This window comes from Microcaecilia unicolor, chromosome 9, assembly GCF_901765095.1.
Source record: "Microcaecilia unicolor chromosome 9, aMicUni1.1, whole genome shotgun sequence".
Taxonomy (NCBI): Eukaryota; Metazoa; Chordata; class Amphibia; order Gymnophiona; family Siphonopidae; genus Microcaecilia; species Microcaecilia unicolor.
Window position 1 is genome coordinate 135,009,077 of NC_044039.1, and position 13,518 is coordinate 135,022,594.

At 44.7% G+C, this 13,518-nt stretch overlaps 1 protein-coding gene across 1 annotated transcript in view; it reads left to right on the forward strand.

The window, feature by feature from the left end:
• Window positions 1-9,953: 9,953 nt before the first annotated feature.
• Window positions 9,954-13,518, forward strand: part of SIPA1L1 (signal induced proliferation associated 1 like 1) — a 637,152-nt gene continuing 633,587 nt past the window's right edge. The window contains 1 exon segment of the mRNA XM_030215408.1: window positions 9,954-10,483. The gene's annotated coding sequence lies outside the window, so the exon portion shown is untranslated.

Sequence of the window (13,518 nt, forward strand, 5' to 3'; positions counted from 1 at the left end):
ATACATGGAAAACATTCCTCATTGCACTCACATCAGCTCGTTGTATTGGAGAACTTCAAGCTATAGTATACTATACCCCATATACGCAAATCTTACATGATAAGACCATTTTATGACCTCATCCAAAATTTCTACCAAAAATAGTTTCTGCTTTTGATATTAATCAGTCTATTTTGCTACCAGCTTTTCATACACCACAGCAACAAACACCAACACAACAATGTCTACATACACTAGACTGCACCAGAGCTCTTAGAATTTATTTACAAACAACGACTTATCCAAATAGACCTTCTCAATTATTCCTTTCTTTTCAATTTAAACATCAGCAACCAGTATCTAAGCATACTTTATCTGGCTATAGTGCGAATTGTATAAACTTTTGTTATAAGAAATCTTCTCCTCAAGATGCAGAGTGCATTCCTCCCATCACAACTCATAAAATAAGAGCTTTGGCAGTGTCAATTCTACATCTTCGCAGACCATCAATCCTGAATATTTGTCGAGCTATAACATGGTCCTCAATACATACTTTCTCGAAACATTACTATCTGGATGTGGCTTCATGAGAGGACTCCAGATTTGGTCAGACCATTCTTGAAAATATGATTTGACTACTTTGCCTCCTCCTTCATATACAGGTACCAATTGTTATTAGAATCCTGCTTATAATCGAACGAGAAAAACGCCCAAGTTCCGACCTAAATCAGGAGATGGACGTTTATCTCACAAAAACAAATAACGCGGTATAATCGAAAGCCGAACTTGGACGTTTTCAACTGCACTCCATCGCGGAAGCGTACATTGACGGGGGCGTGTCGGAGGCGTGGTGAAGGCGGGACTGGGGCATGATTATCACCTGAACAGAGATGGGCGCCTTTCGCTGATAATGGAAAAAAAGTATGCGTTTGTAGCTAGAATTTAGGGCACTTTTCCTGGACCCTGTTTTTTCATGAATAAGGCCCCAAAAAGTGCCCTAAATGACCAGATTACCACCAGAGGGAATCGGGGATGACCTCCCCTGACTCCCCCAGTGGTCACTAACCCCCTCCCACCACAAAAAATGATGTTTCACAACTTTTTATTTTCACCCTCAAATGTCATACCCATCTCCCTGGCAGCAGTATGCAGGTCCCTGGAGCAGTTGTTAGGGGGTGGAGTGGACTTCACGCAGGTGGACCCAGGCCCATCCCCCCCTGTTACAATTGTGCTGCTTAATGCTTAGTTGTCCAACCCCCCCAAACCCACTGTACCCACATGTAGGTGCCCCCCTTCACCCCTTAGGGCTATAGTAATGGTGTAGACTTGTGGGCAGTGGGTTTTGAGGGCGATTTGGGGGGCTCAACACACAAGGGAAGGGTGCTATGCATCTGAGAGCTCTTTTACCTTTTTTTTTGTTTTTGTAAAAGTGCCCCCTAGGGTGCCCGGTTGGTGTCCTGGCATGTGAGGGGGACCAGTGCACTACGAATCCTGGCCCCTCCCACGAACAAATGCCTTGGATTTATTCGTTTTTGAGCTGGGCGCTTTCATTTTCCATTATCGCTGAAAAACAAAATCGCCCAGCTCACAAATTGTTGAATAAAACATGGACGTCTATTTTTTTCGAAAATACGGTTCGGTCCGCCCCTTCACGGACCCGTTCTCGGAGATAAACGTCCATGGAGATAGACGTTTTCGTTCGATTATGCCCCTCCACGTATGTTTAGCCTGTGTAAGCTTTGGAGTCTTCATAGTTGTGGCTACAAGATTACATCTGTGGAAAAATAATAGCTTCTTACCTGTAACAGTAGTTTTCCGTGGTCATAAGATCTTGTAGCCACACAATCCCTCCCTCCCTCCTTAGGTGTTGTTCGCTTTTTGCATTAAACTGAGTGTTCTATACTGTTACAGGGCATACAGTGGGGGAAATAAGTATTTGATCCCTTGCTGATTTTGTAAGTTTGCCCACTGACAAAGACATGAGCAGCCCATAATTGAAGGGTAGGTTATTGGTAACAGTGAGAGATAGCACATCACAAATTAAATCCGGAAAATCACATTGTGGAAAGTATATGAATTTATTTGCATGCTGCAGAGGGAAATAAGTATTTAATCCCTCTGGCAAACAAGACCTAATACTTGGTGGCAAAACCCTTGTTGGCAAGCACAGCGGTCAGACGTCTTCTGTAGTTGATGATGAGGTTTGCACACATGTCAGGAGGAATTTTGGTCCACTCCTCTTTGCAGATCATCTCTAAATCATTAAGAGTTCTGGGCTGTCGCTTGGCAACTCGCAGCTTCAGCTCCCTCCATAAGTTTTCAATGGGATTAAGGTCTGGTGACTGGCTAGGCCACTCCATGACCCTAATGTGCTTCTTCCTGAGCCACTCCTTTGTTGCCTTGGCTGTATGTTTTGGGTCATTGTCGTGCTGGAAGACCCAGCCACGACCCATTTTTAAGGCCCTGGCGGAGGGAAGGAGGTTGTCACTCAGAATTGTACGGTACATGGCCCCATCCATTCTCCCATTGATGCGGTGAAGTAGTCCTGTGCCCTTAGCAGAGAAACACCCCCAAAACATAACATTTCCACCTCCATGCTTGACAGTGGGGACGGTGTTCTTTGGGTCATAGGCAGCATTTCTCTTCCTCCAAACATGGCGAGTTGAGTTCATGCCAAAGAGCTCAATTTTTGTCTCATCTGACCACAGCACCTTCTCCCAATCACTCTCGGCATCATCCAGGTGTTCACTGGCAAACTTCAGACGGGCCGTCACATGTGCCTTCCGGAGCAGGGGGACCTTGCGGGCACTGCAGGATTGCAATCCGTTATGTCGTAATGTGTTACCAATGGTTTTCGTGGTGACAGTGGTCCCAGCTGCCTTGAGATCATTGACAAGTTCCCCCCTTGTAGTTGTAGGCTGATTTCTAACCTTCCTCATGATCAAGGATACCCCACGAGGTGAGATTTTGCGTGGAGCCCCAGATCTTTGTCGATTGACAGTCATTTTGTACTTCTTCCATTTTCTTACTATGGCACCAACAGTTGTCTCCTTCTCGCCCAGCGTCTTACTGATGGTTTTGTAGCCCATTCCAGCCTTGTGCAGGTGTATGATCTTGTCCCTGACATCCTTAGACAGCTCCTTGCTCTTGGCCATTTTGTAGAGGTTAGAGTCTGACTGATTCACTGAGTCTGTGGACAGGTGTCTTTCATACAGGTGACCATTGCCGACAGCTGTCTGTCATGCAGGTAACGAGTTGATTTGGAGCATCTACCTGGTCTGTAGGGGCCAGATCTCTTACTGGTTGGTGGGGGATCAAATACTTATTTCCCTCTGCAGAATGCAAATAAATTCATATACTTTCCACAATGTGATTTTCCGGATTTAATTTGTGATGTGCTATCTCTCACTGTTACCAATAACCTACCCTTCAATTATGGACTGCTCATGTCTTTGTCAGTGGGCAAACTTACAAAATCAGCAAGGGATCAAATACTTATTTCCCCCACTGTATATACTGTCTAATAAGGTGGGACTTCATGAGCATGCTCAGATTTCTGAGTTTATGCTTATATAATGCAGGGGTCAGTCACGTCAGCGTGACATAACTTCATAGGTGTGGCTAGACGATCTTATGTCCATGGAAAACTACCATTACAAGTAAGCAACTATTATTTACAGCAGATCTCTCCTTTCCTTAGAGCCCATAAGTCAGACAAAGCTATCCAATCCAATAGGCTATAAAATAGTTTTTTCCTCAGATATTCCAGCCAACCAGAGAGAAGAAGGAGCAGTAAGTGGGATCCAGAAGGGTTAATAAGACAGGAGATGGCATGAGCCTATCTGGCCCATTCTGTGGGCTGAAGCCAGTAGGAGGAGCTTACTGCCATACTGAGGGGGTCTTTTACTAAAGCTTAGCTCTATTATCTGCAGCAGGGCCCACTTTATTCCTATGGGCCCTGCTGCAGATAACTCGAGCTAACCTTTAGTAAAAGACACCCTGAGTAACCCAAAACATTTGCAAATGCTATTGAAATGAATAGCAAACTTGTGAGGTTTATATTGTTTTATTAACTTCCTGCTGCTGAGGCTAAGGAAATGGTAATACTAGACTCCAGCTAAGGAACAGGTTATTTTTGGGCTCGCTGATCTCATCACATGGTTTCCAGTACCATCTCTATGCTGATGACACCCAGCTTTATCTCTCCACTCCCGACATCACAGTCGAAACCCAGGCCAAAGTTTCGGCCTGCCTCTCAGACATCGCTGCCTGGATGTCCAACCGGCATCTGAAACTGAACATGGCAAAGACTGAGCTCCTTGTTTTTCCACCCAAACCCTCTTCTCCTCTTCCCCCACTTTCCGTCTCGGTTGACAACGCCCTCATCCTCCCTGTCTCTTCAGCCCGCAATCTCGGAGTCATCTTCGACTCCTCCCTTTCCTTTTCTGCCCATATCCAGCAGACAGCTAAGACCTGTCGCTTCTTCCTCTATAATATTAGCAAAATCCGCCCTTTCCTCTCTGAACAGACCACTCGAACCCTCGTCCACTCGCTCGTTACCTCTCGCCTTGACTACTGCAACCTTCTTCTCGCTGGCCTCCTGCTCAGCCATCTATCCCCCCTTCAATCTGTCCAAAATTCCGCCGCACGTCTTATCTACCGCGTGAACCGATACTCTCATATCACCCCTCTCCTCAAGTCGCGTCACTGGCTCCCAATCCGCTACCGTATACAGTTCAAGCTTCTCCTATTGACCTTCAAGTGCACTCAATCTGCAGCCCCCCACTACCTCTCTGCCCTCCTCTCCCCGTATGTTCCCACTCGTAACCTCCGCTCTCAGGACAAATCACTCCTATCTGTACCCTTCTCTACCACCGCTAACTCCAGACTCCGCCCCTTCTGCCTCGCATCACCTTATGCCTGGAACAGACTTCCCGAGCCCATACGCCATGCGCCCTCCCTGCCCATCTTCAAGTCCTTACTCAAAGCCCATCTCTTCTCCCTTGCCTTTGGCGCCTAACCACCTTCCCCATTCATGTTACCTACACTGACTAGTTTGTAACCTCTAGATTGTAAGCTACTTAGTGTATAACCTTTAGATTGTAAGCTACCTACACTGACTACATAGTTTGTACTACTACTACTACTACTACTACTTAACATTTCTAGAGCGCTACTAGGGTTACGCAGCGCTGTACAATTTAACAAAGAGAGACAGTCCCTGCTCAAAGAGCTTACAATCTAATAGACAAGTGAACGGTCGGTCCGATAGGGGCAGTCAAATTGGGGCAGTCTGGATTCACTGAACGGTAAGGGTTAGGTGCCGAACGCAGCATTGAAGAGGTGGGCTTTAAGCAAAGACTTGAAGACGGGCAGGGAGGGGGCTTGGCGTAAGGGTTCAGGAAGATTGTAACCTTTAGATTGTAAGCTCTCCTGAGCAGGGACTGTCCTTCCCCATGTTAAACTTGTACAGCGCTGCGTAACCCTGGCAGCGCTATAGAAATGCTAAGTAGTAGTAGTAGTAGTAGTCTTTGCTGGACCAAACTTGCTTTCCTTGTGCCATTACCATTGAATAGACAGTGCCTTAAAAGGTGGAGGATAAAGGATTTTATTTTTTATTTATTTTACATGTATATCCCATATTATCCCAAGCAAACTTGGATTCAATGTGGCTTACACTTGAAAATACTGAGACGGAATAAAAGAATTCAGTAACATCATGGGAGGAAGTAGATGGATATGTCAAACATTTAACAAAGTTGAGATTAGAATATATATCCAACTGGGCATTTAAAAGTCTGTACTTTAATGATGTTGCATGTTCAGAAATCATAACCATATGTATAGACACCAGAATAGGCATCCATACACACATTGTAAAAGAAAACAACAGTACATCCAAAATTTAATTTTTATTTCCTCATTTCTATCTTCCAAAATTCCAGACAGCAGATGTACAGATCGTAGGACCCAAAGCAGTACAAAACAAGTAAAGTCATAACACAGTTTATACCTAATTGTTCAACCACTCTTAGGTTTCACCTTTGGGTTTAAAGATAAAAAGCAATACAATGTGCATGTAAGGTCTAGACAGATGAATTAAGATCATAGTAACATAGTAGATGGCGGCAGATAAAGAACTGTAAGGTCCATCCAGGAAGTTTTAGGCAAATGCCCAAAATATGTAATACTTGGTAGCAATAATGAAACAGTGATGGAATATTCACATAGCAGGCAACCAACAGATTTATTTTCCAGTGAAAATAATTAACTTTCTATGAACTTGGCAGCTAATAGTTTGCTGCTTGCATTTACATCCAGACTTTAAGAAGAAATAATTATATACAACAGAACTGGCACATTTAGACTGACTCTGGACTTCTGCAGGAAGGTAGCTCTTCCCTCATTATTCAACACCTCTCTTTTAAATATTAGTAATGAAAAATATAAAGTGCATTTTTATAATGTACCACTGCATTCCACATAACGAAAGGAGCATGTTACCACATACCATCTTTCTCTTTTGATCTACGCACAGGAAAAAAAGATTAAAATGCTCCCATGTTTCAACCTAATTAAGGTTTAAACAAACCTTTTAGTTATAAATAAAAACTCTGAATGTTGAGCACCTGATTCTCATTACATGATGTCTGTTTTGCTGGCCCTTTTCTAGGTGAAAAGATCTCAGCACCAATACAACACGTGCTAGGGTGGCCCTATAACCAGCCCACAAAATGACACACCGATTACGATTTAGAATTACTCTAACCCATGAAAGGTGATTCCATTCTGACAGTTCCTCTGTGTATATCTGGCATGTTTCTACAACTGAGATTAAATACAAATGCTACCAACAAGCATGTAGCAGATGATAGATTGTTTTGGGTGCACCAATATGGTGGCTGCGTGGGGGAGACAGCTTCAGCTCTTTGATGTCATGCTGTCGCCTGTATTATTAAACCTTGTTGTCTGGGACACAGGAACAGTTCCTTTCTGTCAGTGGTGTAGCCAATGGGGGTGGGGGGTGGGGGGGGGGGGGGAGAAGTGCGCTTCAGGGGCATAGAAACTCTCACTTTTGGCTGAAACTCCTCTGCTTTAATGACTGGTGAGGATGTCAAGCCCCATCAGCTGAAGAGGTCTCCTGCGCAAGTCCTACCTGTGCTGTCTGAGCAGCGGGAGTGCTGTAGGACTGCCAATGTCTGGCTGAAGTACACCAATGACTTGAGCGCTCCTTTGGCAGCACGTGCAGAGATTTTCATAGACCTCTTTGGCTAGTGGGGCTTGGCATCTCCAGCAGCAAAGGTATGCTTTAATGTGGCGGCCCCTTCAGTCCACCTTTGGTCCTTCCCCAAATGGACTTCTGGCTACACACCTACCTTTTGCCTTCCTTTGATGTCCTGCAGCATGGAGATTTCAGCTCAAAATTTAATAAAGCTATTGTTAAAAATATGTAATTTATCCTTAAAATCGAGCATGGTACTGGAAGATTGGAGGGTGGCCAATGTAACGCCAATTTTTAAAAAAAGTTCCAGAGGAGATCCGGGAAATTATAGACCGGTGAGTCTCACATCGGTGCCGAGCAAAATGGTAGAGACTATTATTAAGAACAAAATTACAGAGCATATTCAAAAGCATGGATTAATGAGACAAAGTCAACATGGATTTAGTGAAGGGAAATCTTGCCTCACCAATCTACTACATTTCTTTGAAGGGGTGAACAAACATGTGGATAAAGGTGAACCGGTTGATATTGTGTATCTGAATTTTCAGAAGGCGTTTGACAAAGTACCTCATGAAAGACTCCAGAGGAAATTGGAGAGTCATGGAATAGGAGGTAGTGTTCTATTGTGGATTAAAAACTGGTTAAAAGATAGAAAACAGAGAGTAGGGTTAAATGGTCAGTATTCTCAATGGAGAAGGGTAGTTAGTGGGGTTCCCCAGGGGCCTGTGCTCGGACCGCTGCTTTTTAACATATTTATAAATGACCTAGAGATGGGAGTAACTAGTGAGGTAATTACATTTGCTGATGACACAAAGTTATTCAAAGTCGTTAAATCGCGGGAGGATTGTGAAAAATTACAAGAGGGCCTTACGAGACTGGGAGACTGGGCGTCTAAATGGCAGATGATGTTTAATGTGAGCAAGTGCAAAGTGATGCATGTGGGAAAGAGGAACCCGAATTATAGCTACGTCATGCAAGGTTCCACGTTAGGAGTCACGGACCAAGAAAGGGATCTAGGTGTTGTCGTTGATGATACGTTGAAACCTTCTGCTCAATGTGCTGCTGCGGCTAAGAAAGCAAATAGAATGTTAGGTATTATTAGGAAAGGAATGGAAAACAAAAATGAGGATGTTATAATGCCTTTGTATCGCTCCATGGTGCAACCGCACCTTGAATACTGTGTTCAATTCTGGTCGCCGCATCTCAAAAAAGATATAGTGGAATTAGAAAAGGTGCAGGTAAGGGCGACGAAAATGATAAAGGGGATGGGACGACTTCCCTATGAGGAAAGGCTAAAGCAGCTAGGGCTCTTCAGCTTGGAGAAAAGGCGGCTGAGGGGAGATATGATAGAGGTCTATAAAATGAGTGGAGTTGAACGGGTAGATGTGAAGCGTCTGTTCACGCTTTCCAAAAAAACTAGGACTAGGGGGCATGCGATGAAGCTACAATGTAGTAAATTTAAAACGAATAAGAGAAAATGTTTCTTCACTCAACGTGTAATTAAACTCTGGAATTTGTTGCCAAAGAATGTGGTAAAGGCGGTTAGCTTAGCGGAGTTTAAAAAAGGTTTGGGCGGCTTCCTAAAGGAAAAGTCCATAGACTGTTATTAAATGGACTGGGGAAAATCCACTATTTCTGGGATAAGCAGTATAAAATGTTTTGTACATTTTTGGGATCTTGCCAGGTATTTGTGACCTGGATTGGCCACAGTTGGAAACAGGATGCTGGGCTCGATAGACCTTTGGTCTTTCCCAGTATGACAATACTTATGTACTTATAAAAATATTAAGCTCGCACCTATGCCCACCACAGAATACAGCTACACCTTCCTCCTTGTTTCTGCTTCAAAATAACTGTCCGGTTTTTTTTCTTTCCTGTGTTGGAAACAAACTGAAAACCATGCCATTAACTATCTGAATTGTAGACGAAATTTAAAAACGTGACTAAATGAAATATTTAACCAAAGGTGTATGTTAAACTTAAATAGACTACTTACCTGTTACCTAGTCGGACTTCTGAGATTTTCTCGGTTTGCAAAAAAGGCTTTTACTTAGAATAAGTAATTTTATCCCAAATTATATTTGTTTCTTCTGATTTTAAATATTTTTATTATTATTGTATTATTATAACAATGTGGCTGTAAGACTTTATTCAGAAGGTTTTCTCGGTTTTATATATTAAAACTCCCTTTGTAATCCGCTTAGAACTGTCTTGGTTTAGCAGAACATAAATGCTTAAATTAAAGACTAAATTACATTGTACAGCCTAGAAGACAGTGGCCTACTGATGGCAGGCATTGGGGGGAGGTCGCCCCCGGGGCACGGTGCAGCCGCGCGGCTGAGCTGTCGGCTGGCTCCGCCGGCTCCCTGCCCTGGAACAGGAAGTAACAATAGAGGGAACAGGGAACCGGCGAGCCAGCCAAAGCCCATCACCCCAAGGAGGTAAGACCAATGCACCGGGGGGGGGGGCAGCCTACCAAGGAACACCACTGCTAGAGGAAGCCAGGGCAGAGCTTAAAAACCCCACTGACAGACAACGACGACGACGAGGCGCCCTCCCCCGCTTATCAAAGGCAACTTTCTAAGCTTTGCCCTGTTGCTATAGCAACGTACCGCAGGCCCGTCGTCATACCCAAGGAGGTTGCTTTCCGAATCCGAACTAGTTGTAATGGCGCGGCTCTCGCGAGACTTCATTGCGGTGATCTCATCCCGCGAATCGCGCTACGGGCTGCTGCCTGGTAGGCAGGCGGAGAGACATCGGCGGAGGATTGGGAACTTTGTTTCTAAGTTCTGTTGAGTAGAGAGAAAGAGGCAGACGGAGAAGCAGGTTCGCGCGTGCACATAAAGCAGGAGGGGGGAGGGAGAATCCGCAGCATTCGGTCTTTCCTGCAGGGAGCAAAGAGACCAGTGCTGGCCTTTTATTTTTCCCTTTTTCACTCCCCTCCCCCTCCATAACGCTCTGCCACTCTGAAAAATAACCGCCTCTTCCTCACGAACTATATATGAAGCCGAAGGAGCTGTAGTAGGTAGTGCCTTCCCGGGAGATGGTGGTGAAGTCCAAGGAATCGGGCTTCCTGCCTGTTCATCGGTCCACCACGGGGTTGGGGGGAAAAAGAAAATTAAGTTTGCACTAATCTGCTTCTGCTTGGGCATCTTCCATCCAGAGAAAGACTATTCGACTGTATTTTCCTTCCACATTTATGTATATGCAGTGAAGGAGGCTTTTTCTTTTCTTTACCAGGAGCACAGACGGTCTGTTTACTCCCACGGAGTAGAGGAGGAGGTAAGTAGGAGAAGCAGCCGGCAGAGGCTGCCGCAGTTGAATGTTTTTATTTTGGTAAAATTTAGAATGAAAGCGATGAAACTATTCGATGGTTAGCAGTGATTGTATTTTGCTAGATGTGCTTTTCCCAACTAGACTGTAATTTGCTTTGCTTTTAACAACTTGTTTTTAAGTGTTTTCAGATTCAAGTGGACAGTGATAATGTGCAAGACATATGAAATGTTTACGAGGTTAATGGATCCGTCGAAACGAATTGCTGAAATCTAGGGGGGGGGGGGCGCGCACCTTTTTGGGGGGGGTCTTGTAAGTAGTTAATAGTATCTTAACCTGGTCGAAGTAGTTTAATCATCTTGTCATTTGTTAGGATATACCACCCACGAAAAAGCAAAAATAAAGTCTATCTTTTGTATGGGACACTAAACAGGTTTACCTAGTGGTTAATATATCGGTGCTGCACTTCCCTCTCCCTCTAAGAATTTCCTTGTAGCCAACGAATGGAATTCAGTTTCAATTTTGTTTTTTAAATCCTTATTACTCGCTTGTGATTCTGGAAGTGACATTTTATGTCGTTGAACGGACCAGTTGACAGATCCTGCAGTGAAATCAAACCTTGGCAGTGTGCGTCGATACAGTCTAGTGAATTCGTGTGCTTGGATCCTTAACAGTGCCGCAAATATGTTTTCAGGGGGCGATGCGTCGGGGTCCCCCCTCCACCCCGGATCTGTTTAGCATGGAATTTCCTTTGTAGGGCAGTTAATTTGGAATGACACTGACTCTGTGGCCTTCTTGGTTGGTGTACGCACTACGGTGTGGAAATTTTCGTTATTGCCCTGAATCGTTTGAGCGGCCTCTTTTGAGATTTCTTACCCTTTAGCATGATTGAATACTATAAAATCAAGGGAGCATATAACTGTGTCTGTACATGATGCCCTGTGTAGTGTAAAATAAGCTTTCTCAGCCCACTGTGCTGCAAGGACTTGAAATCTGTAGTCAGATTTTTAGGCTAGTTTCTGTGAACTCAGGGGTAATTTCTCACCCGTGTGTGTTCACGTGCTACTCTCTAACAACTTTTGTGTTTGGTGCTCAAGTAATTTGCAAGAAATGTCAGGGGTTTTAGAGAATTCTGTCAGGCCATGTGTATGCACAATTGGGTGCCCATAAGAGCCGGCTTTGTGGGTGCTTGAGCACCCCCAATATTGAGAAAATTGTTTGTATGTGTCCTGGGAAGGGTTATTTCCATTGGGCTTAGCACACCCGATAATTTTGAAAAGTTGGCTCCTATGTGTACATACTAGAAAGTAGGCTGCATTAGTTCTGCTTGTACTTTGTATTCTTAGGACCAGAAACCTTCTTAAAAAAACAAACATACTTCCATTGAAAGCTTAAGTAATTAGAGAGTCTGTTCGCTAAAGAATGGAAAGTTTTTCAACCAGATTCACACTTGTGAAATTTAATGGCGTCTTAAATCTGCCTGGTTTTGTGGTGTTTCATTAAAAAATTAAGTGTTCATACATGGTTTTTCATGCCTAGTATGAGAAATGTTTGATTCTAGCTATCCATTGTTAAATGAGTGTTGCACAAATGTTTCGTTTTGGGGAAAAAATTTACATGGAAATACACATCTCTTGTGCGTTATAGCAGGGTTGTAGGCACCAAAATGATGGTCATCATTTACTTATACTATCCCCATTCTTTCTAACTAAAAAGCTCAAATTGATTTACAGCTGGTTGGAGAACTACAGCCAAAAATACATGCACTAGATAGCACAACAGAGTTAAGCGAGTAAGACACAGTTATGTGAAAGGTTTGATGGCATAGTGTGCAGTAGCTGAGAGTCATGCTGAACCTGGAGGGGAAAAAGGTAAAAAGTCTCTCCCAGATCTTCTCAGTGCTACTTTAAAACGGAGTTCTGTTCAATTTTTGGCTGCTGCTACTTTTGTATTCAGTATGCCACGAGCCCCCCCCCCCCCGTCTTCTCTGCTGGGTCCTGCTCCCACAGGAAGCTCTGGATCAGGGTACATGCTGCCCTTTTGGGGGAACGAGAGCTGGATCCAGGTGGGAATAAGTGCTGGGTTTTTGTGGCTCCAGCCCTTCTGGTGGAGGTAAGGGCTGGATCTGTGTGGTTCCAGCCCTTCTGGTGGAGATAAGGGCTGGATCTGTGTGGATCCAGCCCTTCTGCAGGGAATGAGTGCAGGATCCAGGGGGATGCAGGCCTTCTGTGGGGAATTAGTGCAGGATCCAGGGGGGTGCAGGCCTTCTGCGGGGAATGAGTGCAGGATCCAGGGGGATGCAGGCCTTCTGCGGGGAATGAGTGCGGGATCCAGGGGGACGCAGGCCTTCTGCGGGGAATGAGTGTGGGATCCAGGGGGATGTAGGCCTTCTGCAGGGAATGAGTGCGGGATCCAGGGGGATGCAGGCCTTCTGCGGGGAATGAGTGCGGGATCCAGGGGGATGATGCAGGCCTTCTGCGGGGAATGAATGCGGGATCCGTGGACGGGGGTGAGGAGGAATGCTGGATCCCTCCTTTCACTTCCCCTACTTCCTTTGTAGACAGTCTATCTCACAGCCTCTCTTTGGTGACTGGATAAAACACCTTGCCCCCAATCTGAGCAACCCAAGATATAAAAGAAAATAAGGAAAAGCAAGTCTGTTTACATTTTCTTTCTGAGTTTTAGTTAATTTTTTCACCTGGCTAGGGCAAGTGCAGTGGAGCTGCTTTTGATCTTCTTCTGTTCTTAATTTCACTCCCCTTCCCCATACTTGAAATGCATTGAAACCAGCTCTGTGGGTGCTGATGTCATGTCCCCTACCTCAATGCATGCGGCGTCCTGTCGACACGCACACTTGACTGGCACTGCCTGAGCCATATGTGTGTAGTCCTCTCTGGGTTTGTTCAGAGAGCGGTGGTTGCAGACTTCTTAATTGCTTTGCTTCCATGCACCTGTTTCTGCTCTCTCTCTCTCTCTCTGCCTGGCTTCCAGGCTTCTTGATTGCTTTGCTTCCACGCAGCTGGGTCTGCTCTTCCTCTACTCAC